Below are 12,184 nucleotides of genomic sequence, written 5' to 3' on the forward strand. Positions count from 1 at the left end.
TTCATCATGCATGCTGCTGGGATGGTAATAATGCTTTATTCCCTATTTCTTTTTTTAAAAAAAAAAAAACACACGTATTCAGAGATTTTGTTTTAATGCACCAGTAATTGCCTCTTCTGGAATCCAGATGCACAAATCAGCTTCAAGTGGCAGAAATCAAATTTAGACTCTTCTGTGCAATCACCAACTTGGTGAGAATAAATTCATAGCTGATTCCACACTAGAGAAGTCTTTTAGGTTGGTCACGCTGCTGGTGCAATTGTTGGTCATTTCCCAGTTGCAATGCAGATGTCAACAACACACTGTAATTTTTGAACAGTATTAGCCAAGGCTTTCCTTTTGTACCAGATGCACATTGTATTCCCCTTATACTATTGTATTGCAAGCATCACGATTCTTCACCCACCCATTTTTTAAACATGCATAGCAATTAAGAACTATGTAATTCTACACTCCCTTAAAAATGCTCATTTGTCCACTTGTAGCAAGTGCTAAAGATGACACTGGAACAGATCCCCTCACCCTCAGGTGACTATTAAAGCTGCCAGGAAAAGCATCTGCAAAGCGGCCGGGAGGGCTGCTCTCCTTTCCTGGGGTCACCCTGACCCCAGGAAAGGAGCAGCTATGTGTAAGGCTAATGCAGACTATCACTTTCCAAACCAGCAGTCCCCTTGCTGCAAAGGAAAGCAAACACACCATGGCGGAGGAAGAATCATGCAACTTCCCTGCTCTGTGTAGCCCAGAGAAGGACCAGATCAGCCTCCTCCCTACCATGGAGGCACCTGTGCAAGCTGTTCATGGCATAGTCTAGGCTAGTTCTTTCTCCCTCCATTCCAAGTTTTTTTGGGGAGGGGGCAAGCCTTTTCCCAGGATCCTTGTTTTCCTCCCTGTGTACTCCTGCTCATCTCCACTTCACTGTGTCATGAATTTGTGCCTCCCAATATTTGGACTCTGTTGCAATGTTGGGCTGGTGGAGACAATGCTGATCGTGCCCCCGAACACACACACACGTGCCAGTTCTCTCCGCCCAATGACCCAGACTGCCTGAGTTTCTATTGCCATTATATTGCACTAAAATGTTACCTTGATTCTCCTCAAAAAAAAAAAATCCAAGGAGGTTCACTGTGAAAATGAGGGGATGTTGCCTGTCATACAGACATAAGAAGTACACTCTCTTTCAGACTTAGCCACCGGCAGGGAATGGGAGGTAGAGTTGTTAGATTCAGGTTTGGGAAGCTCCCGGAGTTTGGGAGATGGGGCCTGGGGAGGATGGGGACTTCAGTGGGGCAAAGGCTGTAGAGGCCACCCCTCAAATTATCCAGATTCTCCAGGAAAACTGATCTCTGTGGTGTGGAAATGAGCTGCAATTCCAGTGGATCCCCAGGTCACACCTGGAGGATGCATCCCTACTTTCAGGCCCAAGAAAAATACCATTCCAACAATATCATGCTAGTGTAATAAATGAGGAATGTGTTTTCTACAAGAACAAATAAACGAAACAAGAGGATGTAGCAGTTGGTCAGGCTGAAACCTTACATATCATGAACATATCAAAGCCCCTTCCCCATATGTAGCAAGCCCCTTATAATTCCATGTTCATTATCGACGCCCCTTATTCATTTAAGGGCATGAAAGTTCATATTTATTAGCCTATTACGCAAGTGAACTTCTGGCCTATGCTTTGCAGTGAGCTTAAACAAACTTGTATGTTTCGTTATTACTCACAGACCGTTGCACCTTCCTGTTATGGCTGGAACTTGCTTGATTGTGAACTTGTGTACTTGATAAACTTTCGTGAAATTGTTGAACATCTTTAAGCAAGCATTTTGCAGTAAGCCTAAGGACCCCTAAGCAATTTCTATACTAGCCTTTCTAGTCTGTTTTTGTCTGCTAAAAACATTTTAACCCTTCCATAATATCTTCCTCCTTCTAGCAGTATAGCTGGGATTTCTGGACCCTAATGCAAGTCACATTATTGATCCCTCAGCCACTTCCTTTGCAAAATGGTGTCCATAGTTAACTACCCATCCAACAACAAAATGTGCACATAGGTACGCTATCTGTGCCTCTCTGGTAACCCAAGCAAGCTCTCATTAGCCTGACCTGATATCTGCAATCTGGGCAGAACGTCAGCCTGTGATGCTGGGAGCTGGCTGAATTGAGGAATGAGGTGCTCCAAACTGTGTAGCACATATCGTCAGTGGCAAACTACCATGCTTGGCATCATCAGTTGTGAGCTGAACATCCAATCTGTTGTTTGTCTGTCTGCTGTCCATCTTGATGGCTATTGAACAGTTTTGCTGTTGCACAGTAGCTGTGACAGATATGTTTCCCTGTGGGTGGTGGGATTTCATTCCCTTGCTTTGCAGAGGTTTTTGCATCTGCACAGTAGGTGGAATAAACCCTGACTTCCCAATGCAGTATTCTAAATACTGTATAGCACAGGTTCTCCTGGAAATGCTTCACCCCATTTAATTTTTGCATTTCAGGTCTTTCAGATCGCTGTGAAAAGCACAAGAGCAGGAGCAATTAAACAACAGATAAATCCATAATCCAATTAAGTATATCCTACACTTTGTGCTTGTGGTTACAAAAGGCATGCCAGTGAGCGCTCAGAGTTAAATTGATGCCTGTTTCTAAATTAAAGCACTTTAAACAGGTATCTCGTGTCTTTCTTTTCTCCATTTGGGTGACAGCCAGTTTAGTGAACCTTCTGTCAGAAGTTGCTATTTATAGCACGCATCCTCTCTCTGCAGCCTCCTGTGCAAAATTCTGAACATCCGCAATAGGTATCAAATTAAATTAAAGCATTCTGCCTGAACAGAGCAAACAATTTAAGGAATAAGCGCTGTTAGCTAATAAATCATAACTTTCAAGTTTCAGAGTCCTTTAAATTATTCAAAGCAGCTTTGTCTTAATCTGAAAGTACTCAATATTCGTCTTTAAAAAGGTTGCGGGGAGGTATCGTATAAAACCAGTGAAAAGGGTTTGCAGTAGTTTCCATCTTGGTGCAGTGAATTTATACCCCAATACCTCCAATGTCCTAAATTTTGATTGTAAGGTTTGAGATGTCCAGATTAGCAGACTGTGATTAAAGTCTCGTTAATTGTATCAGGACCAAATTCCAGCTTTCTAGCTGGTCAGCACGTTATAACTTTCTTGCTTTCCCCCTTCTGTGTATTATAGGGGTTAAGAGTGGTGGACTCTAATGTGGAGAACAGGGTTTGATTCCCTACTCCTCCACATGAGCAGCGGACTCTTCTCTGGTGAAACTGGTTTGCTTCCCCACTCCTGCACATAAAGCCTGCTGGGTGACCTTGTGCTAGTCACTTCTTTCAGAACTCTCAAAGCCCCACCTACCTCACAAGGTGTCTGGTGTGGGGAGAGGAAGGGAAGAAGTTTGTAAACCACCTTGAGACTCCTTACAGGAGAGAAAGATAAGTTTAAATCCAAACTCTTCTTCTTTTATTCTTTAACTACATTGAAGTGCGCTGCTTCAGCTCCTTCAGTCTAAGGGCGAAAGAGTCGGATGTCCTAGAACGTTTGCGTGCTTATCAGCTGACATGAAAGTGTCTTCACTTTAAATAAAGCAGATCTAAGTGACAAAACTTAAGCCATGTTGCAGTGTTGCTCTGCCTTCTTATTTCTTTTTCTAATTTTTTATCATCATATTTTATCCAGAATAACGTTTGCAGCTGCTGAGTTGCTGAAATTTTGCAAAGGCTGTTTTAATGCCCCCTTGTGGTGAGTGTAAAAATAGTGCAAAAATAATTGGCATAAAAATAGTTTGCCAAAGGCTCTGCTCCTTTCTTTTTTTTTAATAGCAGTTAGCTGACCTACTTCTACATTGTAAATTTTAAAGGATAATATTAATTGCATGGCTATTTGCAACCTTAACAAAAACCCTTTCTGACTGTAAAATAAAGCATGGTAGCTGATGCATACATTGTAGAATATGCTGGTAGGGTCTGGGGTCCTCACCCTGTGTCAGAAGTTACACAGTAGGCCTGTTCTTATGTTACCGTGAAGGCCTGTACTTGTGTACATCTTTTTATAAGAAAGAGCCAACACAAGCTCACTTTACAAATGAAAACAGGGGCCAGTACCTGGATAACTCCAAGGCTTGAATCACACATTCAGATGTACATGCATTGACTGAATTACTCAACACATGTATAAAGAAAAATCAGATATACAGATTACACATGCATTCACTGTAACTTGTGAACAACACTAATCAGATGTGAATTACAGGTTCTAAGTTCCTGCATGTCCGGTTTGGATCAGGACCACATTGTGCATGGACCATTTTCCCTTGCACCCTTTTCCCAAACTGAAACAATTATGGGGAATGGAGTTATTTGATCTGTTGGGGAAATCTAGGTGTATCCCAGTGAATGTGTGGGTTTCCTCAAATAGCACCCCCCTGAGACTGTTTTATGTTTGGAAAATACCTCAGGGAGGAAAACTGAAGCCCCTTCTTCATGTGCTTCTCATGCTTGATGCTGATTGGACTCTGCACATACAGGTAGTGAATAGAAGCCACAGCTTATGCATCATGCATGACTGTGTCTGACACAGTATATGAACCCAGACCTGACCTGTGTACTTTGTAAAGCATAGACTGTCTTTTGATGAAAAAAAAAGGAATATTTTTTTCCTCTGAAAAAGAAAGAAATTTGTCAGGAAACAATTATGATTGTCAGTATTTAAGACCAAAAATACTGGTCTCTGGTGCAGTGGATGTCTAGAAGTAGAACATAGTCCTTTTGGAAGGATTTGTCCTGGTTAGCACCTGGCTGAAACTATCTATTCCATTATTTTATAATGTAGACAGTTGGGGGTGGGGGTGCTGAAGAGGTGTGTAGGCTGACTTGGCTCTTTTCTTTTCTGGTATCTGGCTTAAAAAAAAAAACCATTTCAGTCTGTCAGCCTAACTGGACTTTTTCTATCTAACATATTCCTTGAGGGCCTATTATGTTAGTTCATTGCAGTCAAATAGTTTTGTGGCACCTTCAAGGCTGCCATGTAATACTTTGGCTCCTGTGAGCTGGCTTCATGAGATGTCAACTGACCTATCTTTTCTATTCTGCCATTCCTCCAAGGAGCTTGGGCAGAGGTACACAGGTGTTCCTTGCCTCCATTTTGTCCCTACAACAACCTTTTGAGGTAGAGAGACAGACTTTTGAAACCAGCTTCCCTCCTCTGTGAATTATCATTTTATTGGGAAACACAAGTGTCCTTTAAAAACATTTTTCAGTTCTTTAAAATGCTAACAACCTAGGACAGCAGTTTTTGAATAGTGAAAACCAGTGGAAATAGGATTCAATCCCCTCTTCTTTCTCTATATGGCTCTGAAGGGAATGCCATTTGCGTTATACCTGCAAGACCCATGATTCTTATCCATCTGTATAAGTCACAAATGGGGATTTGAACTTGTTCCTTCCCAGTTCTAGTTAAACAGACTAACGCACCACATTAGCTCTAAATGTCTATTTGCATAAACACTGAGCGGAGATGTCTGCATCAGAATGCATAATTCTTTCTCACTCTGTCTCTGTCACACAGCATTCTCACCAGAGGAGAGCAAAATCTACTAGACTGGCTCAGCAGGTGTGCTCAATTGTTAACTGTTAAGTTATGATGATAGCACCTGGCCTTCATTATTTTGTGCCCATTTGCGTTTTTACTGCAGAAAGCTAACCACCCAATGATGCTGCTCTGCTGTCTGAAAGGCAGTTTTGTTCCAGGAAGGAAAATTCTTACTATATGTGCAAGGAAATTTAATGGAGACAATATAGACCTGGAGTGGTTTGAATTGGGAGGGATGTGGTCATCGAACTGACCCAGGTGAGTGTTATTCTATAAAATGCTGGGTCAAGCATGGCAAGTGTCTTCATTGGAACTGTTTTTTAAACTGTGCTGCTCATTTCAAGGGTGAGTTGGTGAGAATCCCCCAAAGGGCTGTTGCCGGCCTCCCTCACTGAGTGGGGCTGTGATAGTTCTCTAGGCAGTGCCAGATCCACCTGGGTTAATTTGGAGGGAGGGGAATCAGAATCACTGGTGTCACAGCTGAAGAAAACAGTCTAAATTTCTTGGCAGCCTGCAGGGGGTTCAGCCATTAAGCTAAACAAATTAGCCATTTCTGCTTTATGTTTCTTTTTAAACACCTCACTGTCAGCAGCAAAAGAGAAAAAAGTTGGCGTGCCAAACGTTTCCCTAAAAGCTCTTGTGCCTTAACTGGAAATGGCCACATCAGAATTTTTATTTATTTATTATTCTCAGGCAAGGCAAAAGAGAAGAGCAGGCAGGAGTAGAAAAGAAAGGCTTTTCTTTCTAACTTTGCAGTGGATGCTCTTGGCTAGCTACTCAAGGGGCAAATCCTGCTACATAAGCCTTGTTGAGATGTGGAGAAACCAGGAAACATTCCTAACTGGGAAAGGCTAATGTGGTATTATTAGTCTTTACTTGTTGGACTGCTGGACAGTCTCAGTCAGGGCTGCTTGATAGTAAGGCTTTGAGCCAATGAGCTATGTTTCCACTTCTGCAACCTGGCACATCTTCAGATTATTAAATTAGTCTCTCCCTTGACACAATTCTGTGCAGAAAAGAAGGTGCCAAAAATGTTGCTGTCCTTCTCACTTGCTAAATAATACCAGATTTTTTTTGGGGGGAGGGGATGATAACTATCCTGATCCTCCATCTGCGGTAAACCTGCAGTAAACTTGCCGATTCTAAAATTCACAGCAATTCAGTTTGGATTGTTACACTCTGGATGAAAAGAACAGCCTGTACTAAAGGAGGACTAAAAAAAGTGTGTTTCTCTTTCATCCTTCAAACAAACTTTATTATCAGCTTGTGAGTTATCCCAACAACACAGGGTTCTACACCAGATCAGATCTTGACGTTCCTCAAAAAAGAACACTGAGAATTACAAGACAAGATTTTGAACATTACAGTAACAAGTAAGGACATGAAACAGAATTACTTATTGGTTGGAGGTGCTGTTTATATGCCCCCCCCCCAAAGAAGAAATAGCCAACTGATTCCTGTATTCAGGGGATGATTGTGTTACCAGAGTTGACTGTCCAAAGAATATTGTCTTTTGTCAGTTGCTTCCTCTCAGATACTGGAATTTCCTGGCAACTCCTCATAGAGTAGTGGGCTCTCGTGACAGTGGACACAACTGCTGACACATCTTCCTGCACAGAAAATTTATTTGAAACTGAGGCCTAGAGGGTTTGAAGTATTTATGAAACACCATAAAATGTCAAATGCAGTCTTGAAGAAATATATCAGACAAATTGAACTTTCTGGGTCTCATATTTACTTTGGAAGTTGTGTGTTTTGATTGAAATCAGGTTTGTTTTCCAGGAGAAGATTGACCAAAGACAGGAATATAAATCTCACAAGCACCATAAAGACATTGAAAATGACGAACCACTGATCTTTCTAGTTGTATTTCACTGGATTTCTCGTTAAATTGATTTTATGCTGATTTTAAGGAAACTAAAACCATTATAGTTTGCATCTGAGACAGGGCTGTAGAAAACTGGATTGAAACCTTGCCCCCTACGCACATTTAGATTAACTGCTTTCTTTCTTTCATCTTCATCTACTTCCCCAGGGTTGGTGTGAAGATAGAGTGAATGTGAAAAAGAAAGGAAAAGATACAGATCCAAATTAGGAGCGTAGACAAACAGAAGAGTATTCTATGCTACTTCTAATACTTCTTTCTCTCTTTTTTTTTTGCTGCTATTGCATTTTGTTTTGGTCTTGTAGCCTGTCCTTGCTGAGCTTCCGTTAGCGTGAGTGGTTATTATTTCCGAATCCAACACTTTAGCCACTACACCACACTGCCTGTCAAGATATCAGTTACAAACAGCAAAAAGGGCACAACTCAGAATAGAAGAAGAAGAAGAAGAAGAAGAAGAAGAAGAGGAGGAGGAGGAGGAGGAGGAGGAGGAGGAGGAGGAGGAGTTTGGATTTATATCCCCCCTTTCTCTCCTGCAGGAGACTCAAAGGGGCTTACAATCTCCTTACCCTTCCCCCCTCACAACAAACACCCTGTGAGGTAGGTGGGGCTGAGAGAGCTCCGAGAAGCTGCGACTAGCCCAAGGTCACCCAGCTGGCGTGTGTGGGAGTGCACAGGCTAATCAGAATTCCCCAGATAAGCCTCCACAACTCAGGCGGCAGAGCTGGGAATCAAACCCGGTTCCTCCAGATTAGATACACGAGCTCTTAACCTCCTACGCCACTGCTGCAGAGATGTTCTGGTTGTTCCAAGTATCATAATTTTGGGTCCAGTTCACAGATTTGGCAACATCCATGTGGGGCCTGAAGATCAGTTTCCCTGGAATCAGTGCTGTTTTGGAGGGTGACCTGTAAGGCACTATCCCTTGCTGACATCGTTCCTGGTATTCTTCCTTCTCTTTTCCTTTGAATGGCAAGCTGCTTGTGTAAATAGGATGAAACAAGCAATGAAATCTACATTTATCACGTTGAACTAGCCATAAGACATACCAATGACTTCTGCAATCATGAGGTTTTTAGCAGAATTCTGCAAAGCATACAATTAGTACACATAGGCATTATTCTAATAAAAACTCTAGTCCCTGGACGTGTTGTGCTTCAAGCTTACCCATGGTCTGACACAATCTGATTGGAAAGTCTTGTACATTATACACCAGTTGAAGCCTCCAGGATATGTTATTTGCTTTCAGGGATAGCTTGTAGATCTGAAGTGGACAGCGTGGAACAACCCTTCTATTCATTGGCTAATCTGTTTCCAGTTTAATGTTGGTGGTGACAAGCAGTTTATCACAATTTATTTATTCGGCCAAGCAATCAAGGATCTTTCCTCCCTGAAGCAGTGGTCTGGGACATTTCGCACGCTATCTTGATGAGAAACCCTAATTAAAAGCAAATCTGTAAGCCTGACACCTTCAAAGCAAATCAATGTTGTCCTTTAATTCAGCCTGTAACAGGCAGTTGCTAATTTGTTGAACCAAACTAGGAAAAGAGAAAATCTTTCCCTGGACTGACTTTTGATTGCAACAAGAGAACACAAGTTGCATGGCCAGTGCCCTGCAAAAATACACCTTAAGCCATACCCTAGTATTATTTTCACTGCCCAGGGCTTCCTTGCAGGTAGAAAGTTAAATTGCTGCACTGCTAGTTTGACTGGTTTAGCCATTTTGCCACACAGATTTTGAGATTGTTTCCAAATCCAGCTTGCATGCTTTGTGTTTGCGTCTTTGGCCTTCCCGCACTCTACCCCACCCACCCCCGTAGTCCACAGTTGCTCATCAGCAAGCTATGATTCTCTTTTGCTCTGATAGGTCTCAGAGAGATCTAGGAGATCCTGTCCGGTGCTGACTCTGCCACTTCCGTCAAGCACATGTGAGAATACAACACACAAAGGATCCCTGTGGAATCACTCAGAATGTCTCATCTTGCTGACTGACTCATCCAAGAGTGACTCAAGAGTCCAAAGAGCATGCCACTGTTCCAGATAACAAAGCAACCGCAAGTCAGTATTTCTTTCCTCTCTTCATTGCCAACATGCACAGTGTACATATGTGTTCTCATTTTAAAATATAATTATAATCTTAGAGTGAGTGAGTGATTATGTGGTGCTGGCATCAGGAGCTGGCATGATTGGGGATATGATGAGACCCATTAGTAGCACCAGCCAGGGATGCTTGACCCATTTGCTCCAATCAGGATATGTAAGAGTACCCAGAAGTCTCTGAGACATTTTCCCATCTGTTGATGAGAGAAGCACCTGAGGTAAACAGTTCTTTTGTTTTGAGGGGGTTTCTGCGAAGCTACAATGACACAAATATGCACATAGTGCAGATTCTCACATTATGTCATGGCAGCTTTACAGACATTCCCCTCAAAACAACAACAGGAAAAAGAAAAACAACATGTATGTGGGATTGCCAGGCAAAACAAACTTTATTCATGTACTTTTTAAAGTGAAATTGTGCGAGGATGAGCTGCACGCAGAGGGAACCTCAGTGGAAAACCTTCACAAAATGGTGGCTGGGATGGAGAAAATGGCCAGTGTAACTATGAAACTGAGAAGAGCTCTGTTAGGCAACAGACAGGGAAAAAAGAACCATTTTGGCTGGCAATGCTTGTGTTCTCCGCACAGAGCAAACACAAAAGCCAAGACAGATCTTTTTAAAACGCCTGCAGGACATTTTATTTTTGCTATACAGAAAAGACCATTGTTTGTGCAAAGCAGTACTCAAGATATGACCGGGTGGGGTGAGAGGATGGGGATAATGTTAGCCAATAGCTTGTTAAATTACTGACTGGCTGTAAAAAAAAAAGGGTGCAGCCCTGGCAGGAAATAGCAGCTGAGGGGAGGGGTGGAAGACCAGTTAAAGAGTCTTCAACACCTATTAAAGAGGCTTCATGTTGCAGACAAGGAAAGGGTCAAAGATGATCGGAAGCAGGCAGCAGCATATTGCATGGAAGCATTTTGTGCTGCCCCTTCTGGGTAAAAACAATTTCTCCATTAGGGGCATGTGACAAATGAAATTATTTAGACTTCTGTTTCTGAGTGGAACTGGATTATCTGATTCCCTTGGTTTAAATCCAGCAAGCCTGCAGATCTTTTTCCACACATAGTTCAGCAACAGCTAAAACCCAAAAGTCTATCGTTTCCAGTCAGGGTATACAGTCATTGGAAGCACTTAAAAAAGAACATCCAGTTGTGCTTGCAGATTGCTTGTTAGAATTAGGGATGAGCTGATGCAGCCATTTTCCTTTCCTTTTTGTTAGATATATTGTCATAATCATTGGTTTCAGCCTATCCTCGTTTCATTGCTGCTGTTGGTTAGTCTTTTGCAATTTTTTTGGTACCATTTACACATCATCATTCTTATTTTGCCATTTCTATGCAATTTAAATGAAGAGGCAGCATAAATAATCATGTAAAGCAGATGGAAATTCAGCACAAACAGTTGGACAGCAATAATGATTTATAGGTTCTTCACAACAAAGAAGTGACATTGAAACAAGGAAGTTTGGATTGAACAGCCAGATGTTAGCCGCTCTGAGCCCAGCATTGGCTGGGAAAGGGCGGGATAGTAAAGCTTCATAAAATAAATGATGGTATCTCTAATTAGAATCCACTCTGGGGTGGTAATTAACGAGGGCCACGTATGCCACTGGGACATATTCATATTGTTTGTTGAGAACAGCATCCCCAAAACAAAGCAAAACGAATGCAATCAAACAACAAAACACCTTTTCTAGTAGAGTTGTCCATTCTGCATTGGGAAATTCCTGAAGGGTTGAGGGCAGAGCCTGAGGAGGCTGGAGTTTGTATAGGTGAGAGAGTGCCATAGGAATAGGATGCCATAGAGGTCTGAAGCTACCATTTTCTCAAGGGAAACTGATCTTTGTAGACTTCCATTTGTAACTCCAGGAAAACTCCAGGCCCTGGATGTTGGCAGCCTTATTTTCTCGCCTTCTGGAGTAGGGTTTAGTGTCTTCCATATTCTTTACATAAAAACAGAAAACTGGCTGTTTTGATCTGATTTGACATAAGGTAGTTGCATATTATTTGTATTGGCAGAGTTGTAGAATTGCTAGAAACCTACCATGCTTCTGGAAAATGCAAATACACAATGTTTGACGTAACTGACTGACATGTTGTTCTTTAGTAAATAGCAAAGCTTTGTGTTTAAACAGCCCAACTGTGAATGTCCTACTGAGTTTGTTCTACTTAAAGCGTTTACTGAGAGTTTTTGCATTGCAAAGCGATCCTGCAAAAGTGCGTTCAGCTCTGCCAACCTACTTGGCTTTATATGACTAGAGAAGAACTTATTTAGTCACCCTCTGGTAGCAAAGCAGAAAAGATTATTTGGCTATGCTGCATCTGAGCCCTCAGGCTAATCACCCTGTGTGGAATTTGTTACGTTTTAAAGGCGATTCACTTCACTTTACTTTACTTCTCATGCCACAAGATACAGAGGCCATTTTTTCAATAGCAAGATGAGAGCCTGGAAATAGACTGTTGAGCTCCAGCCTTTAGATTATGAAATTAATTAATTCATTCATTCATTAATTCATTCATTCATTCAATATCCCATCCTTTCCCCATAAAACTCAGGGTGGGTTACAACATAAAATGTTAACAAATCAATAAAAACAATATTCCTAT

Source organism: Sphaerodactylus townsendi, linkage group LG13 (genome assembly GCF_021028975.2).
Source record: "Sphaerodactylus townsendi isolate TG3544 linkage group LG13, MPM_Stown_v2.3, whole genome shotgun sequence".
NCBI classification, from domain to species: Eukaryota; Metazoa; Chordata; class Lepidosauria; order Squamata; family Sphaerodactylidae; genus Sphaerodactylus; species Sphaerodactylus townsendi.